The sequence below is a fragment of the Engystomops pustulosus genome, unplaced genomic scaffold (assembly GCF_040894005.1).
Source record: "Engystomops pustulosus unplaced genomic scaffold, aEngPut4.maternal MAT_SCAFFOLD_281, whole genome shotgun sequence".
Taxonomy (NCBI): domain Eukaryota; kingdom Metazoa; phylum Chordata; class Amphibia; order Anura; family Leptodactylidae; genus Engystomops; species Engystomops pustulosus.
In genome coordinates, this window is record NW_027285160.1 from 72,501 (window position 1) to 95,000 (window position 22,500).

General features: G+C 62.1%; 1 non-coding gene across 1 annotated transcript; it reads right to left on the bottom strand.

The window, feature by feature from the left end:
• Nucleotides 1–1,455: 1,455 nt before the first annotated feature.
• On the bottom strand, nt 1,456–3,341 carry LOC140110440 (18S ribosomal RNA). Its single transcript, XR_011851483.1, has one exon. It is a non-coding gene; the product is annotated as an 18S ribosomal RNA (ribosomal RNA).
• Between the last annotated feature and the right edge of the window lie 19,159 nt (nt 3,342–22,500).

The following is a 22,500-nucleotide window of genomic DNA, read 5'->3' on the forward strand; positions in this document are numbered from 1 at the left end:
GTACGGCACCGCTACATTCGTGTGCACACGGCCGAAGCCGAGCGGACGTTGTCCAAAGAGCGACGCCTGGGAGAAGAGCCTCCGCGGCACACCGCCTGGGGCGGGTGCGGGAAGCCCAGTCCCCTGCGCGCCGCTCGTGGGGGACCGGGGGCCGCCACTGGAACGCAGCTCACCCGGCGGAGGCGCGCCTGGCGACAAGACCCATCGACCTTCGGCAAAGACCGGCGTGGTCGACCCGACAGCGGGGGAGAGGAGGGAAGAGAGGCGCTGCCCCTGTGGAGAGAGGCAGAGGGTCCTCGCGCGCAGAACCCTCCATCCTCCAGGCGCTACGCCGCCTTCCCCTCGCCCCCTCATCGAGGACCATCCGCCAGCCACACCGCTCTTCGTTGGGTACACGGCGACGCCAGCCAATCCTCACGCGACGTCGGGGAGAGGAGAGTACGGTCTCCCGGGCACCCCGCGCGTCGCTTCCTCCGCCGAGCCCCCGTCCTCTGCCATCGCCCAAGGAGTCGCGCTGGTCTGGAGAGAGCGCGAGGGTGCAGGCTTCCGGACGCCCGCCTCCCTCTTCGATCCCTCGACAGGCGACTCGCCACCAGGACGGAGTCAACCCCTATGTTGTCTCGGTGCCTTGCCACGCAACCGCCCCTTCTCCTCACCGCGCCCACCGAGACGAAGGCAAGAGGGGAAGCCGGAGTTTTTCTCCACTCGACCACCGTACGATCGAGCGGGGATCCGGACGGGGGAGAGCCGGCGTCGACGACCCCGCACTGGGAAGGAGGCGACCGCACCATGGGTGGAAGGAGAGGTAGCTAATCTCCCTTCCTCCCAGGGCATCGCTCCCACGGCCCCCTGGCCGGGATCGAAGTGCTCTCGCCCCGCAAGGGCATCAGAGTCGGGCCGGAGAGATTCAGCCGAGGTGGGGAGAAGCCAGCCGTCGCCAGGCGACTCGCCACCAGGACGGAGTCAACCCCGTTTTTGTCTCGGTGCCTTGCCACGCAACCGCCCCTTCTCCTCACCGCGCCCACCGAGACGAAGGCAAGAGGAGAAGCCGGAGATTTTTCTCCACTCGACCACCGTACGATCGAGCGGGGATCCGGACGGGGGAGAGCCGGCGTCGACGACCCCGCACTGGGACGGAGGCGACCGCACCATGGGTGGAAGGAGAGGTAGCTAATCTCTCTTCCTCCCAGGGCATCGCTCCGACGGCCCCCTGGCCGGGATCGAAGTGCTCTCGCCCCGCAAGGGCATCAGAGTCGGGCCGGAGAGATTCAGCGGAGGTGGGGGAGAAGCCAGCGGGAAGGACCCGCTGGCTCTGCCGGCTCGCCCACCTCCATCTCTGCCGCGGAGTTGCTCGCTGAACGCTGCTGATGCTGTCGACGTCTCCGCTCGTCGCCGCCGCCGCCGCCGCGCTTCGTGCCGGCACGGGGGAGAGGGTTTTGTCGATGCATTCGACGGTAATGATCCTTCCGCAGGTTCACCTACGGAAACCTTGTTACGACTTTTACTTCCTCTAGATAGTACAGTTCGGTCGTCTTCTCGGGCAACACCGCAGAGGAGCTCCGAGGAGTCCCCCCGCGGGGCCGATCCGAGGACCTCACTAAACCATCCAATCGGTAGTAGCGACGGGCGGTGTGTACAAAGGGCAGGGACTTAATCAACGCGAGCTAATGACCCGCACTTACTGGGAATTCCTCGTTGATGGGGAACAATTGCAATCCCCGATCCCTATCACGAACGGGGTTCAGCGGGTTACCCGCGCCTGCCGGCGCAGGGTAGACACACGCTGAGCCGTTCAGTGTAGCGCGCGTGCTGCCCCGGACATCTAAGGGCATCACAGACCTGTTATTGCTCGATCTCGCGTGGCTAAGCGCCACTTGTCCCTCTAAGAAGCTGAACGCGGACCGCGGGGGGTCGCGTAACTATTTAGCATGCGGGAGTCTCGTTCGTTATCGGAATTAACCAGACAAATCGCTCCACCAACTAAGAACGGCCATGCACCACCACCCACAGAATCGAGAAAGAGCTATCAATCTGTCAATCCTTTCCGTGTCCGGGCCGGGTGAGGTTCCCCGTGTTGAGTCAAATTAAGCCGCAGGCTCCACTCCTGGTGGTGCCCTTCCGTCAATTCCTTTAAGTTTCAGCTTTGCAACCATACTCCCCCCGGAACCCAAAGACTTTGGTTTCCCGGAGGCTGCGCAGTGGGTCATGGGAATAACGCCGCCGGATCGCCGGTCGGCATCGTTTATGGTCGGAACTACGACGGTATCTGATCGTCTTCGAACCTCCGACTTTCGTTCTTGATTAATGAAGACATTCTTGGCAAATGCTTTCGCTCTCGGGCGTCTTGCGCCGGTCCAAGAATTTCACCTCTGGCAGCACAGTACGGGTGCCCCCGGCCGTCCCTCTCAATCATGGCCCTAGTTCTCAAAACCAACAAAATAGAACCAAGGTCCTGTTCCATTATTCCTAGCTGCGATATTCAGGCGAACGGCCTGCTTTGAACACTCTAATTTTTTCAAAGTAAACGCTTCGGGCCCCCGGGACACGCAGCGAAGCGCATCCCGGGGGGCGCCCGAGAGACAGGGGTCCGGGACTGGCGGTAGGCTCGCCTCTCGGCGGACCGCCAGCCCTTCCCCGAAATCCAACTACGAGCTTTTTAACTGCAGCAACTTTAACTTACGCTATTGGAGCTGGAATTACCGCGGCTGCTGGCACCAGACTTGCCCTCCAATGGATCCTGGTTAAAGGATTTAAATTGTACTCATTCCAATTACAAGGCCTCGAAAGAGTCTTGTATTGTTATTTTTCGTCACTACCTCCCCGTGTCGGGAGTGGGTAATTTGCGCGCCTGCTGCCTTCCTTGGATGTGGTAGCCGTTTCTCAGGCTCCCTCTCCGGAACCGAACCCTAATTCCCCGTTACCCGTGGTCACCATGGTAGGCAGGTGCGATACCATCGACAGTTGATAGGGCAGAAACCTGAATAGATCGTCGCCGTCACGGAGGACGTGCGATCGGCCCGAGGTCACCTAGAGTCGCCAAGTCTAGGACGGGGCTGGCGCCGCCGCGGGCCCGGAGGACCCGCCGCGGAACCAGGGCTCCCCGGATTGGTTTTAAGTCTGATAAATGCACGCCTTCCTGGAGGGCAGCGCTCGTGGGCACGTATTAGCTCTAGAATTGCCACAGTTATCCGAGTAGCACACCATCAATGCGGAACGATCAAAGGAACCATAACTGATTTAATGAGCCATTCGCAGTTTCACCGTAAAGAATAGTCAGTACTTAGACATGCATGGCTTAATCTTTAAAACAAGCATATACTACTGGCAGGATCAACCAGGTAGCCGGGGCTCTGAGGGGTAGACTCTTGGAGTCAGGCTCCGTGAGCTCATGGGAACGCTCGTTGCTGCTGCTACCGCAGCGCTTCTCCGCCGCCAGAGAAGACCTCGCAGACAACATTGTGGATGGAGCTTAGGGCAGGGGGGCAAGAAAGATGCTCTCGCGGTCCCTTCCAAGGACCCGAAAAAGCCTTTCCTTCCCCCTCCCTCTCGCAGTCGCTGGCTTTCCCCACTCAGATCAGCCAAGAAGCGGCGCTTGACTCTCACCTCCATCAGCACCTCCGAAGCTCGGACAGCTCCTGTAGGCTGCGCATAGAAGGAAAGCATTGGACGCTCGACTTCAGCACCTCGACAGCGCCACCACCACCTCTCACCACTGTTAAGCGAGAGAGAGACGATAGGGAGCCGTCGCGACGTACCCATGCAGCGCCGCCCGCCAACGCACAGAGGAGCGGAGGGGATCGGGCGCCAGGTCCGGGGGAAGGCTGGGAGGGAAGCTACGGCGCTGCTACCCAGCTTTCAACCCTTCGGGACCGGTGCTCCGCTCCTATCGCTCCGGCGAACAGGGTCCGCTACGCTTTCAACACCAGCGCCCGGCAGAGGGCTTGGAGAAGGCTCGCGCGGATCCTCGGCTCGGATCGCCTGGCTTCGCGGGAGCGGCCTTCGGCTAGGGCCGACGACGGCCGGACCGAGCAGATTTGGACCGGGGTGCGGGGCGAGTACCTGCCTCTCTCACGAAGGGAGTGTCACCGGTAAGAAGCCTCTTCCCACGTCTGCTTGCCGACTTACGCTCGCCCCGACGAGAGGCCCAACCGAAAGAGTGGAAAGGGGCAGAGATTTCCAGGGTCGCCCCACCAGGGATGCAATACCCCAGTGCAGGCAGTCGGCCCTGCCCCGAACCTACTCGGTGGTTTGAAGGTTAACCTCTTGGGGAAAAGCAGCGATTCGCCTCGCGGTGCGTGCCTCCGCGGATCTAAACCCCCTCGATCGATGTGGGGCCAGAGGACCCCTTTTCCCCGTACGAAACTGTCAGCTCACCATGGGCTCGACGTCCGTGGGTCGGGGAGTTGAGCGCTTACGCGCGGCGGGACCTTATAACCTGCAGCGGCTGAGGAGCGAAGATTTCCAGGGTGGGCCCCCGGGGATGCCATACCCCGAGCAGCCTGTCGGCCCCGCTCCTAGCACGCTGGCAAGCAATGGAGTCTTCCCCGCGGCAGCCACCGCCTTCGCCCTAGCCTCGCCGTCAGTCGATGAAGAACGTCGTTCGCCCTCCTCTGCTCGGGATTTGGAAACGGCCTGGCCTTCGCCTACTCCGTCGGGCAACTGCCTTCCGCCAGCCCCTTCCCTCGAATCCCCTTCTTCCATTTTAGACCCGATCAGGGGATTGGTCAGCCCAGCCCTGGGGTAGGAAGAGGGGTTGGGGTCGGTTCGGCTTCGGGTGCCCCCGCTCGGCCAAAGGTTCCCCTCGCTTTGGAAGCACGCGAGGTCGCGGAGGGTGTCGGGGTTATTTTCGGCTCCCTGGCTTCGCGGGAGCGGCCTTCGGCTAGGGCCGACGCCGTCCGGCCCGCGCAGATTTGGACCGGGGTCCGGGGCGAGTACCTGCCTCTCTCACGAAGGGAGTGTCACCGGTAAGAAGCCTCTTCCCACGTCTGCTTGCCGACTTACGCTCGCCCCGACGAGAGGCCCAACCGAAAGAGTGGAAAGGGGCAGAGATTTCCAGGGTCGCCCCACCAGGGATGCAATACCCCAGTGCAGACTGTCGGCCCTGCCCCGAACCTACTCGGTGGTTTGAAGGTTAACCTCTTGGGGAAAAGCAGCGATTCGCCTCGCGGTGCGTGCCTCCGCGGATCTAAACCCCCCTCGATCGATGTGGGGCCAGAGGACCCCTTTTCCCCGTACGAAACGGCCGGCTCACCATGGGCTCGACATCCGTGGGTCGGAGAGTTGAGCGCTTACGCGCGGCGGGACCTTATAACCTGCAGCGGCTGAGGAGCGAAGATTTCCAGGGTGGGCCCCCGGGGATGCCATACCCCGAGCAGCCAGTCGGCCCCGCTCCTAGCGCGCTGACGAGCAATGGAGTCTTCCCCGCGGCAGCCACCGCCCTCGCCTCGCCGTCGGTCGATGAAGAGCCGAGTTCGCCCTCCTCTGCTCGGGACTCGGAAACGGCCTGGCCTTCGCCTACTCCGTCGGGCAACTGCCTTCCGCCAGCCCCTTCCCTCGAATCCCCTTCTTCCATTTTAGACCCGATCAGGGGATTGGTCAGCCCAGCCCTGGGGTAGGAAGAGGGGTTGGGGTCGGTTCGGCTTCCGGTGCCCCCGCTCGGCCAAAGGTCCCCTCGCTTTGGAAGCACGCGAGGGTGCCGGGGTTATTTTCGGCTTGACGCCTAAGTCCGGTCCCTGCCGGCTCCCGTCGAGGCCCGCGGTCAAAACCAGCTCCCCGGCTGTCGGAGCCGGAGCCCCGCAGCCCGAGCGGACGCACCGAGTCCCTCATGTAAGGGATAGCCGCCCCTACGGAACGGCCCGGACTGGGACCAGGCTCCCCCAGGCGCCGAAGGGGTGGGTCGGCCGTGTTGCCGAAGCTTAGCCGGCGCTGATGACCGCAGCCCCTAACGACGCCCACAGGCGGGGGAGCCAAGGAGAGCACTAGGAAGACGTGGCGGGGTCGGACGGCTCAATTTCCAGGGTGGGACCCCGGGGGTTCAGTACCCCGGGCATCCGGTCGGTTTCGCCGGCGAGACCCCAAGCCTTCCACGGCCCCCTTCGTGGGTGCAGGGATACCGAGCAGGGTGGCTTAGACGCCAATTCCCCAGAAGTATTAGGGATAGGGTTTGTCCGGGCGCCATCCGCAGCGACAACCTCGCAAAAGAAGCTCTCTTCCACAAAGCACGGGCAACGTTCGGGTGCGAGTGTTGGTCTCCCATGGTCTACCGACTCCCCCGGGCGGCCCAAGCGTTACGCCCACGGCCGGGCCCTCGAGCAGGCGCACCCCTGGTGCCTCTCGTAAGGGAAGGCTACGGTCCTCAACCCCTCGTATGGCGGGGAGGGCGCATTTGAAACGCTAAAGGACGAGCCCTGTTCGGGACCTGGCGGGGATCCGCGGATTGGCGAGAGGGATGGGTCTGCCGTTGGTCAGAGGGGACGCACCCCTGGGACGCAGTTTGGCATTAGCGACCGATGGCCCATCTACGACCATGTACTCCGGGAGCGCCAAGGAGGACGCGGGTGGGCTTTGGGGGCAGACTCAATTTCCAGGGTCTGGGCGCCGGGGGTGCAATACCCTTAAGCGCTCATGTCGGTTTCGTCTGCCGCCCGCCTCTGGCCCGGCTCCTAGTGACGGGTGCTGTGAACGTGCGATCGTGCTTGCGGTTGAAGAGTTCGAAGGCTACCGCTGGGGATAACACGCCCGGGGAATTTAGAAAAACCCCCCCCTCCGCTACAATCTCTGCTTCTGCCGGACTCGGAGGGGAGCCGCCCCGGGGGCGACCGCTCCCTCTCCTCTTCCGCGGCGTGCCGCGCGCTTCGCCGTCAGCAGCGGAGCGAACCTTTTTCTCGGTCCGCAGCTCTTCAGGCGTAGGCGGGCAGCGCTAACAGGGTACACTGGGGACCACTCGACCGCTACCGCTCCTACGGCAGACGACCCTACCTACCGCGGAAGCGCCACGGTGGGTCTAAGCCTCGTCCCCGCGAGGAGCAAGCGGGAGCCGTCCCTTTTCGTGCTGCGGAAATAAACCGTGGACACAGAAGTGTCTGCGCTCTCCGACCGGGCGGGGGGCGATTGGACTTGCCCGAGGGACACTAGGCGAGGCGCTACCGCGGGGAGCCGGAGCTCCTCGCTGGACGCTGCCGCCGCCAACGCCGCCGCCCCCCACCCACGGTACGGTGGAGTACGCCCGTTCCATACGCTTCGTAGCAAACCTCAGCCGAAGCAGAGAGTCCTACCGCTTGTGGCAGGAGCGGGGCCGTGCGAGGACCACACTGGCACCGCGCTACACAACCTTAGGCAGAGGACGACAGCCGCTCACGGGGAGCGGGGGATTGATGCGCGACCAAGACTGAGGCTAAGGAACGCTTTACCATAAACCGGCCGGGGCCAATACCCCTGACCGAGCAAAGTGCCTTGCCCCGCCGGATCGCGCTGTGTCAGATCGATCAAAAGAGCGGAGAGCCGAGACTCTACCGCTGGGAGTTTGTGGAGAACGGCCTGGCTTGCGTCCCGTCCTCCCGCCCTCGACCTCACATGGCTAGCCTCACCCGCCGGGAGCCACCCCATTGGGGACCGTAGGGCGGAGAAGGGGTCTCCGCGTCCGGAATTTTACTTGTGGAGAACGGCCTGGCTTACGTCCCGTCCTCCCGCCCTCGACCTCACATGGCTAGCCTCACCCGCCGGGCGCCACCCCATTGGGGACCGTAGGGCGGAGAAGGGGTCTCCGCGTCCGGAATTTTACTTGTGGAGAACGGCCTGGCTTACGTCCCGTCCTCCCGCCCTCGACCTCACATGGCTAGCCTCACCCGCCGGGCGCCACCCCATTGGGGACCGTAGGGCGGAGAAGGGGTCTCCGCGTCCGGAATTTTACTTGTGGAGAACGGCCTGGCTTACGTCCCGTCCTCCCGCCCTCGACCTCACATGGCTAGCCTCACCCGCCGGGCGCCACCCCATTGGGGACCGTAGGGCGGAGAAGGGGTCTCCGCGTCCGGAATTTCTTGTGGAGAACGGCCTGGCTTACGTCCCGTCCTCCCATGGCTAGCCTCACCCGCCGGGCGCCACCCCATTGGGGACCGTAGGGCGGAGAAGGGGTCTCCGCGTCCGGAATTTACTTGTGGAGAACGGCCTGGCTTACGTCCCGTCCTCCCGCCCTCGACCTCACATGGCTAGCCTACCCCGCCGGGCGCCACTCCATTGGGGATACGGTACAGCAAAGCGCGACGCCGCACGATGCCAACACTTTGTGCAAAAACCTGGCAGAGTCGACCAAAACCTCGCTTCTTTGACCGGTATTTTTGATGCTTTTCTCTGCCGCCGAAGGTGCACTGAGGGTCGGATCGCCCAAAATTTTTATGTTTTTGTCTGCGGTTCTTCCGAGAGGTGCCCGCCTGGCAGTTCTTTTTCAGCAGCCTTCGAAGGACATCCGGCGGGCAAGCCAGGGGTCGGCAGCCGCCGGCGGTGAGCCTTCCCCGGCAGGAGCAGGGCAGCTCGGACCGCAAAATTTTTTCGACTTTCGCCGAGGCCAAAAGCCCATGCACTTCGAAATCCTGCCCGCAGCGCCGTCTCCTGTCAGACTTCCCATGCCGCCTGCGGTGGTCCTCGCCCGGCAGAGAGAATCCGGAGTCGCCCTCTCACCGGTTCTTTTTCACCATTCCGGAGCTCTGAAATCTGCCGGACACCGAGTGGCCGAGGACGCTTCCAGGAGGGCGGCAGCGAGAGGCAGAGTGCCACCGGTCGGGTCCCCGGTTCTCCCACACTTTGAAAATTTTTCCCCGTTTGTTCTGGTGGGATGGAGAGAGAGCGTGGCTTATGCGCCCTCTGCCCCGCGGTACGCCCTTGGCTAGCCTTACGCCGGTGGTTCGCCAGGCCACCGGCACCTTGTACAGCGGGGTCGGCGTGGCTTATGCGCCCTCTCCCCCGCGGTCCGCCCTGGCTAGCCTTACGCCGGTGGTTCGCCAGGCCACCGGCACCTTGTATGGCGGGGACGGCGTGGCTTATGCGCCCGTCAACCCACCTGCTCGCCCCGGCTAGCCTTTTACCCGGAGGGCGCCACGCTCCGGGTACCAGTGAGCGGCACGAACCCAGTCATACCATGCCGCTCACCTCGCGCCCTCTCCGGCCTCCGCCGCGGAGACCTCCCGCTCTGTTCTGCGGAGAGCGATTATGGGCAAAATCTACAAAGTCCCCGATGGTTAAGGACGTAGACTGTTGAGCGGGACCTACACACTCTTGTAGCCGATGGGGCTCGCCATTTCCCGCAGAAAATGGATCACCTCCCGCAGAGGAACATGAAATGCCCCTTCCCGCGGGACCCGAAGGACCGCCCTGTCCGAGCAGGCCTCCAGGACCACGGCACGCAAAAGCGACTCAGTCCCGCTGGCATTACAAATCTGACTTAGTGCAAAAACCTGGCAGAGTCGACCAAAACCTCGCTTCTTTGACCGGTATTTTTGATGCTTTTCTCTGCCGCCGAAGGTGCACTGAGGGTGGGATCGGTTCGTTTTGGTCTGCGGTTCTTCCGAGAGGTGCCCGTCTCGGGGTTCTTTTTCAGCAGCCTTCGAAGGCCATCCGGCGGGCAAGCCAGGGGTTGGCAGCCGCCGGCGGTGAGCCTTCCCCGGCAGGAGCAGGGCCGCTCGGACCGCAAAATTTTTTCGACTTTCGCCGAGGCCAAAAGCCCATGCACTTTTAAAGCCTGCCCGCCGCGCCGTCTCCTGTCAGACTTCCCATGCCGCCTGCGGTGGTCCTCGCCCGGCAGAGAGAAGCCGGATTCGCCCTCTCACCGGTTCTTTTTCACCATTCCGGAGCTCTGAAATCTGCCGGACACCGAGTGGCCGAGGACGCTTCCAGGAGGGCGGCAGCGAGAGGCAGAGTGCCACCGGTCGGGTCCCCGGTTCTCCCACACTTTGAAAATTTTTCCCCGTTTGTTCTGGTGGGATGGAGAGAGAGCGTGGCTTATGCGCCCTCTGCCCCGCGGTACGCCCTTGGCTAGCCTTACGCCGGTGGTTCGCCAGGCCACCGGCACCTTGTACAGCGGGGTCGGCGTGGCTTATGCGCCCTCTCCCCCGCGGTCCGCCCTGGCTAGCCTTACGCCGGTGGTTCGCCAGGCCACCGGCACCTTGTACAGCGGGGTCGGCGTGGCTTATGCGCCCTCTCCCCCGCGGTCCGCCCTGGCTAGCCTTACGCCGGTGGTTCGCCAGGCCACCGGCACCTTGTATGGCGGGGACGGCGTGGCTTATGCGCCCGTCAACCCATCTGCTCGCCCCGGCTAGCCTTTTACCCGGAGGGCGCCACGCTCCGGGTACCAGTGAGCGGCACGAACCCAGTCATACCATGCCGCTCACCTCGCGCCCTCTCCGGCCTCCGCCGCGGAGACCTCCCGCTCTGTTCTGCGGAGAGCGATTACGGGCACAATCTACAAAGTCCCCGATGGTTAAGGACGTAGACTGTTGAGCGGGACCTACACACTCTTGTAGCCGAAGGGGCTCGCCATTTCCCGCAGAAAATGGATCACCTCCCGCAGAGGAACATGAAATGCCCCTTCCCGCGGGACCCGAAGGACCGCCCTGTCCGAGCAGGCCTCCAGGACCACGGCACGCAAAAGCGACTCAGTCCCGCTGGCATTACGGATCTGACTTAGTGCAAAAGCCTGGCAGAGTCGACCAAAACTCCCCTTCTCTGACCGGTATTTTTGCTGCTTCTCTCTGCCGCCGAAGGTGCACTGAAAGTCGGACCGGTCGGTTTTGGTCTGCGGTTCTTCCGAGAGGTGCCCGTCTCGGGGTTCTTTTTCAGCAGCCTTCGAAGGCGATCCGGCGGGCAAGCCAGGGGTTGGCAGCCGCCGGCGGTAAGCCTTCCCCGGCAGGAGCAGGGCAGCTCGGACCGCAAAATTTTTTCGACTTTCGCCGAGGACAAAAAGCCCAGCCACTTAGAAAGCCTGCCGCGGCGCCGTCTCCTGTCAGACGTCCCCGCCGCCTGCGGTGGTCCTCGCCCGGCAGTGAGAAACCAGAGTCGCCCTCTCTCCGGTTCTTTTTCACCATTCCGGAGCTCTGGAATCTGCCGTACTCCGAGTGACCGAGGACGCTTCCAGGAGGGCGGCAGCGAGAGGCAGAGTGCCACCGGTCGGGTCCCCGGTTCTCCCACACTTTGAAATTTTTTCCCCGTTTGTACTGGTGGGATGGAGAGAGAGCGTGGCTTAAGCGCCCTCTGCCCCGCGGTCCGCCCTGGCTAGCCTTACGCCGGTGGTTCGCCAGGCCACCGGCACCTTGTATGGCGGGGACGGCGTGGCTTATGCGCCCGTCAACCCACCTGCTCGCCCCGGCTAGCCTTTTACCCGGAGGGCGCCACGCTCCGGGTACCAGTGAGCGGCACGAACCCAGTCATACCATGCCGCTCACCTCGCGCCCTCTCCGGCCTCCGCCGCGGAGACCTCCCGCTCTGTTCTGCGGAGAGCGATTACGGGCACAATCTACAAAGTCCCCGATGGTTAAGGACGTAGACTGTTGAGCGGGACCTACACACTCTTGTAGCCGAAGGGGCTCGCCATTTCCCGCAGAAAATGGATCACCTCCCGCAGAGGAACATGAAATGCCCCTTCCCGCGGGACCCGAAGGACCGCCCTGTCCGAGCAGGCCTCCAGGACCACGGCACGCAAAAGCGACTCAGTCCCGCTGGCATTACGGATCTGACTTAGTGCAAAAGCCTGGCAGAGTCGACCAAAACTCCCCTTCTCTGACCGGTATTTTTGCTGCTTCTCTCTGCCGCCGAAGGTGCACTGAAAGTCGGACCGGTCGGTTTTGGTCTGCGGTTCTTCCGAGAGGTGCCCGTCTCGGGGTTCTTTTTCAGCAGCCTTCGAAGGCGATCCGGCGGGCAAGCCAGGGGTTGGCAGCCGCCGGCGGTAAGCCTTCCCCGGCAGGAGCAGGGCAGCTCGGACCGCAAAATTTTTTCGACTTTCGCCGAGGACAAAAAGCCCAGCCACTTAGAAAGCCTGCCGCGGCGCCGTCTCCTGTCAGACGTCCCCGCCGCCTGCGGTGGTCCTCGCCCGGCAGAGAGAAGCCGGATTCGCCCTCTCTCCGGTTCTTTTTCACCATTCCGGAGCTCTGAAATCTGCCGTACTCCGAGTGACCGAGGACGCTTCCAGGAGGGCGGCAGCGAGAGGCAGAGTGCCACCGGTCGGGTCCCCGGTTCTCCCACACTTAGAGAGTTTTTCGCTTGGTGCTGCTGCGAGGACGTAGGTCTTTCGACCGGGGCAAGCCTGGAGGGCGGTAGCCGGGTTTGGCGCCCTATTCCCGGCTAGCTCTCGGCGGCTTCACCCGGTTGGAGCTCCGACTTCCATGGGCATGTTCCTCACCGGGACCTACGGCAAAGTGTGGCCGAGGGACAGTGACACATTCCCGGGTAGCCTGAGTGGCTGCTCCCGCTGAGCCACTTCCATGGGCATTATTCCTCCCCGGGACTTGCCGCCAAGTCTTGGCCGGGGGACAGTGACACATTCCCGGGTAGCCTGAGTGGCTGCTCCCGCTGAGCTACTTCCATGTGCACTATTCCTCCCCGGGACTTGCCGCCAAGTCTTGGCCGGGGGACAGTGACACATTCCCGTGTAGCCTGAGTGGCTGCTCCCGCTGAGCCACTTCCATGGGCACTATTCCTCCCCGGGACTTGCCGCCAAGTCTTGGCCGGGGGACAGTGACACATTGCCGGGTAGCCTGAGTGGCTGCTCCCGCTGAGCTCTTACTTCCATGGGCATGTTCCTGACCGGGACCAACTACCAAGTGTGGCCGGGTTTCGAGCTCCAAACTCGGCTTGCACTTGGTGGCCAAGGGGGTCCCCTCCGCTCCGGGAAGGGCGCCCTCCAGCGGGCAGACGAGGGTACTTCTAGTCTGCCCGAGCTCCATGGGGCCCCTCTCGCCCCTAGGCTCCCCGCCCAGGGTTCCAGGGTCCCGGCTACAGCCACCCAGCCGAGTCCCATATAGGGTACCGGGCCTGGCAGGAATCATGCCGGAATTAGTGAGACCTCCTCGGCCGCGGCTCAGCCGCAAAACTCCCTTTCGCGGTTCTCTTCCCACCAACTTCCATGGGCATGTTCCTCACCGGGACCTCCGACCAAGTGTGGCCGGGGAACAGTCACCCATGCCCGGGCAGCCTCAGCGAGTGCTCCCGCTGAGGTCAACTTGGAGGTTGGAGCTCCGACTTCCATGGGCACTATTCCTCCCCGGGACCTGCCGCCAAGTCTGGCCGAAGTACAGTGACACATTCCCGGGTAGCCTGAGCGGATGCTCCCGCTGAACTCTTTAGTTCCATGGGCATGTTCCTCATCAGGAACCCAACGACCAAGGGTGGCCGAGGGACAGTGACACATTCTCGGGTAGCCTGAGTGGCTGCTCCCGCTGAGCTACTTCCATGAGCACTATTCCTCCCCGGGACCTGCCGCCAAGTCTGGCCGGGGGACAGTGACACATTCCCGGGTAGCCTGAGTGGCTGCTCCCGCTGAGCTACTTCCATGTGCACTATTCCTCCCCGGGACTTGCCGCCAAGTCTTGGCCGGGGGACAGTGACACATTCCCGTGTAGCCTGAGTGGCTGCTCCCGCTGAGCCACTTCCATGGGCACTATTCCTCCCCGGGACTTGCCGCCAAGTCTTGGCCGGGGGACAGTGACACATTCCCGTGTAGCCTGAGTGGCTGCTCCCGCTGAGCCACTTCCATGGGCACTATTCCTCCCCGGGACTTGCCGCCAAGTCTTGGCCGGGGGACAGTGACACATTGCCGGGTAGCCTGAGTGGCTGCTCCCGCTGAGCTCTTACTTCCATGGGCATGTTCCTGACCGGGACCAACTACCAAGTGTGGCCGGGTTTCGAGCTCCAAACTCGGCTTGCACTTGGTGGCCAAGGGGGTCCCCTCCGCTCCGGGAAGGGCGCCCTCCAGCGGGCAGACGAGGGTACTTCTAGTCTGCCCGAGCTCCATGGGGCCCCTCTCGCCCCTAGGCTCCCCGCCCAGGGTTCCAGGGTCCCGGCTACAGCCACCCAGCCGAGTCCCATATAGGGTACCGGGCCTGGCAGGAATCATGCCGGAATTAGTGAGACCTCCTCGGCCGCGGCTCAGCCGCAAAACTCCCTTTCGCGGTTCTCTTCCCACCAACTTCCATGGGCATGTTCCTCACCGGGACCTCCGACCAAGTGTGGCCGGGGAACAGTCACCCATGCCCGGGCAGCCTCAGCGAGTGCTCCCGCTGAGGTCAACTTGGAGGTTGGAGCTCCGACTTCCATGGGCACTATTCCTCCCCGGGACCTGCCGCCAAGTCTGGCCGGGGGACAGTGACACATTCCCGGGTAGCCTGAGCGGATGCTCCCGCTGAACTCTTTAGTTCCATGGGCATGTTCCTCATCAGGAACCCAACGACCAAGGGTGGCCGAGGGACAGTGACACATTCTCGGGTAGCCTGAGTGGCTGCTCCCGCTGAGCTACTTCCATGAGCACTATTCCTCCCCGGGACCTGCCGCCAAGTCTGGCCGGGGGACAGTGACACATTCCCGGGTAGCCTGAGTGGCTGCTCCCGCTGAGCTACTTCCATGGGCACTATTCCTCCCCGGGACTTGCCGCCAAGTCTTGGACGGGGGACAGTGACACATTCCCGGGTAGCCTGAGTGGCTGCTCCCGCTGAGCCACTTCCATGGGCATTATTCCTCCCCGGGACTTGCCGCCAAGTCTTGGCCGGGGGACAGTGACACATTGCCGGGTAGCCTGAGTGGCTGCTCCCGCTGAGCTCTTACTTCCATGGGCATGTTCCTGACCGGGACCAACTACCAAGTGTGGCCGGGTTTCGAGCTCCAAACTCGGCTTGCACTTGGTGGCCAAGGGGGTCCCCTCCGCTCCGGGAAGGGCGCCCTCCAGCGGGCAGACGAGGGTACTTCTAGTCTGCCCGAGCTCCATGGGGCCCCTCTCGCCCCTAGGCTCCCCGCCCAGGGTTCCAGGGTCCCGGCTACAGCCACCCAGCCGAGTCCCATATAGGGTACCGGGCCTGGCAGGAATCATGCCGGAATTAGTGAGACCTCCTCGGCCGCGGCTCAGCCGCAAAACTCCCTTTCGCGGTTCTCTTCCCACCAACTTCCATGGGCATGTTCCTCACCGGGACCTCCGACCAAGTGTGGCCGGGGAACAGTCACCCATGCCCGGGCAGCCTCAGCGAGTGCTCCCGCTGAGGTCAACTTGGAGGTTGGAGCTCCGACTTCCATGGGCACTATTCCTCCCCGGGACCTGCCGCCAAGTCTGGCCGGGGGACAGTGACACATTCCCGGGTAGCCTGAGCGGATGCTCCCGCTGAACTCTTTAGTTCCATGGGCATGTTCCTCATCAGGAACCCAACGACCAAGGGTGGCCGAGGGACAGTGACACATTCTCGGGTAGCCTGAGTGGCTGCTCCCGCTGAGCTACTTCCATGAGCACTATTCCTCCCCGGGACCTGCCGCCAAGTCTGGCCGGGGGACAGTGACACATTCCCTGGTAGCCTGAGTGGCTGCTCCCGCTGAGCTACTTCCATGGGCACTATTCCTCCCCGGGACTTGCCGCCAAGTCTTGGCCGGGGGACAGTGACACATTCCCGGGTAGCCTGAGTGGCTGCTCCCGCTGAGCTCCGACTTCCATGGCCATGTTCCTCACCGGGACCTCCGACCAAGCCTGGCCGGGTTTCGAGCTCCAAACTCGGCTTGCACTTGGTGGCCAAGGGGGTCCCCTCCGCTCCGGGAAGGGCGCCCTCCAGCGGGCAGACGAGGGTACTTCTAGTCTGCCCGAGCTCCATGGGGCCCCTCTCGCCCCTAGGCTCCCCGCCCAGGGTTCCAGGGTCACAGATCCAACCACCATGCCGAGTCCGGTTTGGGGACCGGGAATGGCAGGAATCAAGCCGGGATCGGTGCGCCCTCCTCGGCCGCGGCTTAGCGCAAAAACTCCCTTTCGCGGTTCTCTTCCCTTCAACTTCCATGGGCACGTTCCACACCGGGACCTACGACCAAGTGAGCCCGGGGAACAGTCACCCATGCCCGGGCAGCCTCAGCAAGTGCTCCCGCTGAGGGCAATTTGGAGTTTGGAGCTCCGACTTCCATGGGCATGTTCCTCACCGGGACCTACGACCAAGCGTGGCCGAGAACAGTGACACATTCCCGGGTAAGCTTGAGCGGCTGCTCCCGCTGAACTCTTACTTCCATGGGCATGTTCCTCATCAGAAACCCAACGACCAAGTGTGGCCGAGGGACAGTGACACATTCACGGGTAGCCTCAGCAGCTGCTCCCGCTGAGCTACTTCCATGGGCACTATTCCTCCCCGGGACTTGCCGCCAAGTCTGGCCGGGGGACAGTGACACATTCCCGGGTAGCCTGAGTGGCTGCTCCCGCTGAGCTACTTCCATGGGCACTATTCCTCCCCGGGACTTGCCGCCAAGTCTTGGCCGGGGGACAGTGACACATTCCCGGGTAAGCCTGAGCGGCTGCTCCCGCTGAACTCTTACTTCCATGGGCACTATTCCTCCCCGGGACTTGCCGCCAAGTCTGGCCGGGGGACAGTGACACATTCCCGGGTAGCCTGAGTGGCTGCTCCCGCTGAGCTCCGACTTCCATGGCCATGTTCCTCACCGGGACCTCCGACCAAGCCTGGCCGGGTTTCGAGCTCCAAACTCGGCTTGCACTTGGTGGCCAAGGGGGTCCCCTCCGCTCCGGGAAGGGCGCCCTCCAGCGGGCAGACGAGGGTACTTCTAGTCTGCCCGAGCTCCATGGGGCCCCTCTCGCCCCTAGGCTCCCCGCCCAGGGTTCCAGGGTCACGGATCCAACCACCATGCCGAGTCCGGTTTGGGGACCGGGAATGGCAGGAATCAAGCCGGGATCGGTGCGCCCTCCTCGGCCGCGGCTTAGCGCATAAACTCCCTTTCGCGGTTCTCTTCCCTTCAACTTCCATGGGCACGTTCCACACCGGGACCTACGACCAAGTGAGCCCGGGGAACAGTCACCCATGCCCGGGCAGCCTCAGCAAGTGCTCCAGCTGAGGTCAATTTGGAGTTTGGAGCTCCGACTTCCATGGGCATGTTCCTCACCGGGACCTACGACCAAGCGTGGCCGAGAACAGTGACACATTCCCGGGTAAGCCTTAGCGGCTTCTCCCGCTGAGCTCCTACTTCCATGAGCACTATTCCTCCCCGGGACTTGCCGCCAAGTCTGGCCTGGGGGGACAGTGACACATTCCCGGGAAGCCTGTGCGGCTGCTCCCGCTAGGCTCTTACTTCCATGGGCATTATTCCTCCCCGGGACTTGCCGCCAAGTCTGGCCGGGGGACAGTGACTCTTGGCCGGATAGGCCAAGTGGCTTCTCCCGCTGACTTGCCCCTTTGGAAGTAGTAGCTCCTACTTCCATGGGCATTATTCCTCTCCGGGACCTACTGCCAAGTGTGGCCGGGGAACAGTGACTCTTGGCCGGATAGGCCAAGTGGCTTCTCCCGCTGACTTGCCCCTTTGGAAGTAGGAGCTACGACTTCCATGGGCATTATTCCTCCCCGGGACCTACTGCCAAGTGTGGCCGGGGAACAGTGACTCTTGGCCGGATAGGCCAACTGGCTGCTCCCGCTTAAGTGCCCCTTTGGAAGTAGTAGCTCTCACTTCCATGGGCATTATTCCTCTCGCTGACCTACAGCCAGGTGTCTTCACCCTTTGGAAGTAGTAGCTCCTACTTCCGTGGGCATCATTCCTCCCCGGGACTTGCCGCCAAGTCAGGCCGGGGGACAGTGACATGTGGCCGGATAGGCCAAGTGGCTTCTCCCGCTGACTTGCCCCTTTGGAAGTAGTAGCTCCTACTTCCATGGGCATTATTCCTCCCCGGGACTTGCAGCCAAGTCTGGCCGGGGGACAGTGACTCTTGGCCGGATAGGCCAAGTGGCTTCTCCCGCTGACCTCACCCTTTGGAAGTAGTAGCTCCTACTTCCATGGGCATTATTCCTCCCCGGGACCTACTGCCAAGTGTGGCCGGGGAACAGTGACCCTTGGCCGGATAGGCCAAGTGGCTTCTCCCGCTGACTTGCCCCTTTGGAAGTAGTACCTCCTACTTCCATGGGCATTATTCCTCCCCGGGACCTACTGCCAAGTGTGGCCGGGGAACAGTGACCCTTGGCCGGATAGGCCAAGTGGCTTCTCCCGCTGACTTGCCCCTTTGGAAGTAGTACCTCCTACTTCCATGGGCATTATTCCTCCCCGGGACCTACTGCCAAGTGTGGCCGGGGAACAGTGACCCTTGGCCGGATAGGCCAAGTGGCTTCTCCCGCTGACTTGCCCCTTTGGAAGTAGTACCTCCTACTTCCATGGGCATTATTCCTCCCCGGGACCTACTGCCAAGTGTGGCCGGGGAACAGTGACCCTTGGCCGGATAGGCCAAGTGGCTTCTCCCGCTGACTTGCCCCTTTGGAAGTAGTACCTCCTACTTCCATGGGCATTATTCCTCCCCGGGACCTACTGCCAAGTGTGGCCGGGGAACAGTGACCCTTGGCCGGATAGGCCAAGTGGCTTCTCCCGCTGACTTGCCCCTTTGGAAGTAGTAGCTCTTACTTCCATGGGCATTATACCTCTCGGGGACTTAGAGCCAAGTGTCTTCACCCTTTGAAGGTAGTAGCTCCTACTTCCATGGGCATTATTCCTCCCCGGGACCTACTGCCAAGTGTGGCCGGGGAACAGTGACCCTTGGCCGGGTAGGCCAAGTGGCTTCTCCCGCTGACTTGCCCCTTTGGAAGTAGTAGCTCCTACTTCCATGGGCATTATTCCTCCCCGGGACCTACTGCCAAGTGTGGCCGGGGAACAGTGACCCTTGGCCGGATAGGCCAAGTGGCTTCTCCCGCTGACTTGCCCCTTTGGAAGTAGTAGCTCCTACTTCCATGGGCATTATTCCTCCCCGGGACCTACTGCCAAGTGTGGCCGGGGAACAGTGACCCTTGGCCGGATAGGCCAAGTGGCTTCTCCCGCTGACTTGCCCCTTTGGAAGTAGTAGCTCCTACTTCCATGGGCATTATTCCTCCCCGGGACCTACTGCCAAGTGTGGCCGGGGAACAGTGACCCTTGGCCGGATAGGCCAAGTGGCTTCTACCGCTGACTTGCCCCTTTGGAAGTAGTACCTCCTACTTCCATGGGCATTATTCCTCCCCGGGACCTACTGCCAAGTGTGGCCGGGGAACAGTGACCCTTGGCCGGATAGGCCAAGTGGCTTCTCCCGCTGACTTGCCCCTTTGGAAGTAGTAGCTCTTACTTCCATGGGCATTATACCTCTCGGGGACTTAGAGCCAAGTGTCTTCACCCTTTGAAGGTAGTAGCTCCTACTTCCATGGGCATTATTCCTCCCCGGGACCTACTGCCAAGTGTGGCCGGGGAACAGTGACCCTTGGCCGGGTAGGCCAAGTGGCTTCTCCCGCTGACTTGCCCCTTTGGAAGTAGTAGCTCCTACTTCCATGGGCATTATTCCTCCCCGGGACCTACTGCCAAGTGTGGCCGGGGAACAGTGACCCTTGGCCGGATAGGCCAAGTGGCTTCTCCCGCTGACTTGCCCCTTTGGAAGTAGTAGCTCCTACTTCCATGGGCATTATTCCTCCCCGGGACCTACTGCCAAGTGTGGCCGGGGAACAGTGACCCTTGGCCGGATAGGCCAAGTGGCTTCTCCCGCTGACTTGCCCCTTTGGAAGTAGTAGCTCCTACTTCCATGGGCATTATTCCTCCCCGGGACCTACTGCCAAGTGTGGCCGGGGAACAGTGACCCTTGGCCGGGTAGGCCAAGTGGCTTCTCCCGCTGACTTGCCCCTTTGGAAGTAGTAGCTCCTACTTCCATGGGCATTATTCCTCCCCGGGACCTACTGCCAAGTGTGGCCGGGGAACAGTGACCCTAAACCGGGTAGGCCAAGTGGCTTCTCCCGCTGACTTGCCCCTTTGGAAGTAGTAGCTCCTACTTCCATGGGCATTATTCCTCCCCGGGACCTACTGCCAAGTGTGGCCGGGGAACAGGGACCCTTGGCCGGGTAGACCAAGTGGCTTCTCCCGCTGACTTGCCCCTTTGGAAGTAGAGGCTCCTACTTCCATGGGCATTATTCCTCCCCGGGACCTACTGCCAAGTGTGGCCGGGGAACAGTGACCCTTGGCCGAATAGGCCAAGTGGCTTCTCCCGCTGACTTGCCCCTTTGGAAGTAGTAGCTCCTACTTCCATGGGCATTATTCCTCCCCGGGACCTACTGCCAAGTGTGGCCGGGGAACAGTGACCCTTGGCCGGGTAGGCCAAGTGGCTTCTCCCGCTGACTTGCCCCTTTGGAAGTAGAGGCTCCTACTTCCATGGGCATTATTCCTCCCCGGGACCTACTGCCAAGTGTGGCCGGGGAACAGTGACCCTTGGCCGGGTAGGCCAAGTGGCTTCTCCCGCTGACTTGCCCCTTTGGAAGTAGAGGCTCCTACTTCCATGGGCATTATTCCTCCCCGGGACCTACTGCCAAGTGTGGCCGGGGAACAGTGACCCTTGGCCGGATAGGCCAACTGGCTGCTCCCGCTGACTTGCCCCTTTGGAAGTAGAGGCTCCTACTTCCATGGGCATTATTCCTCCCTGGGACCTACTGCCAAGTGTGGCCGGGGAACAGTGACCCTTGGCCGGATAGGCCAACTGGCTGCTCCCGCTGACTTGCCCCTTTGGAAGTAGGAGCTCTTACTTCCATGGGCATTATACCTCTCGGGCACTTAGAGCCAAGTGTCTTCACCCTTTGGAGGTAGTAGCTCCTACTTCCATGGGCATTATTCCTCCCCGGGACCTACTGCCAAGTGTGGCCGGGGAACAGTGACTCTTGGCCGGATAGGCCAACTGGCTTCTCCCGCTGACTTGCCCCTTTGGAAGTAGGAGCTCTTACTTCCATGGGCATTATTCCTCCTCGGGACCTACTGCCAAGTGTGGCCGGGGAACAGTGACTCTTGGCCGGATAGGCCAACTGGCTTCTCCCGCTGACTTGCCCCTTTGGAAGTAGGAGCTCTTACTTCCATGGGCATTATTCCTCCCCGGGACCTACTGCCAAGTGTGACCGGGGAACAGTGACCCTTGGCCGGATAGGCCAACTGGCTGCTCCCGCTGACTTGCCCCTTTGGAAGTAGAGGCTCCTACTTCCATGGGCATTATTCCTCCCCGGGACCTACTGCCAAGTGTGGCCGGGGAACAGTGACCCTTGGCCGGATAGGCCAACTGGCTGCTCCCGCTGACTTGCCCCTTTGGAAGTAGGAGCTCTTACTTCCATGGGCATTATACCTCTCGGGCACTTAGAGCCAAGTGTCTTCACCCTTTGGAGGTAGTAGCTCCTACTTCCATGGGCATTATTCCTCCCCGGGACCTACTGCCAAGTGTGGCCGGGGAACAGTGACTCTTGGCCGGATAGGCCAACTGGCTTCTCCCGCTGACTTGCCCCTTTGGAAGTAGGAGCTCTTACTTCCATGGGCATTATTCCTCCTCGGGACCTACTGCCAAGTGTGGCCGGGGAACAGTGACTCTTGGCCGGATAGGCCAACTGGCTTCTCCCGCTGACTTGCCCCTTTGGAAGTAGGAGCTCTTACTTCCATGGGCATTATTCCTCCCCGGGACCTACTGCCAAGTGTGGCCGGGGAACAGTGACCCTTGGCCGGATAGGCCAACTGGCTGCTCCCGCTGACTTGCCCCTTTGGAAGTAGAGGCTCCTACTTCCATGGGCATTATTCCTCCCCGGGACCTACTGCCAAGTGTGGCCGGGGAACAGTGACCCTTGGCCGGATAGGCCAACTGGCTGCTCCCGCTGACTTGCCCCTTTGGAAGTAGGAGCTCTTACTTCCATGGGCATTATACCTCTCGGGGTCTTAGAGCCAAGTGTCTTCACCCTTTGAAGGTAGTAGCTCCTACTTCCATGGGCATTATTCCTCCCCGGGACCTACTGCCAAATGTGGCCGGGGAACAGTGACTCTAGGCCGGATAGGCCAACTGGCTTCTCCCGCTGACTTGCCCCTTTGGAAGTAGTAGCTCCTACTTCCATGGGCATTATTCCTCCCCGGGACCTACTGCCAAGTGTGGCCGGGGAACAGTGACTCTTGGCCGGATAGGCCAACTGGCTTCTCCCGCTGACTTGCCCCTTTGGAAGTAGTAGCTCCTACTTCCATGGGCATTATTCCTCCCCGGGACCTACTGCCTAGTGTAGCCGGGGAACAGTGACTCTTGGCCGGATAGGCCAACTGGCTTCTCCCGCTGACTTGCCCCTTTGGAAGTAGGAGCTCTTACTTCCAAGGGCATTACACCTCTCGGGCACTTAGAGCCAAGTGTCTTCACCCTTTGGAGGTAGTAGCTCCTACTTCCATGGGCATTATTCCTCCCAGGGACCTACTGCCAAATGTGGCCGGGGAACAGTGACTCTAGGCCGGATAGGCCAACTGGCTTCTCCCGCTGACTTGCCCCTTTGGAAGTAGTAGCTCCTA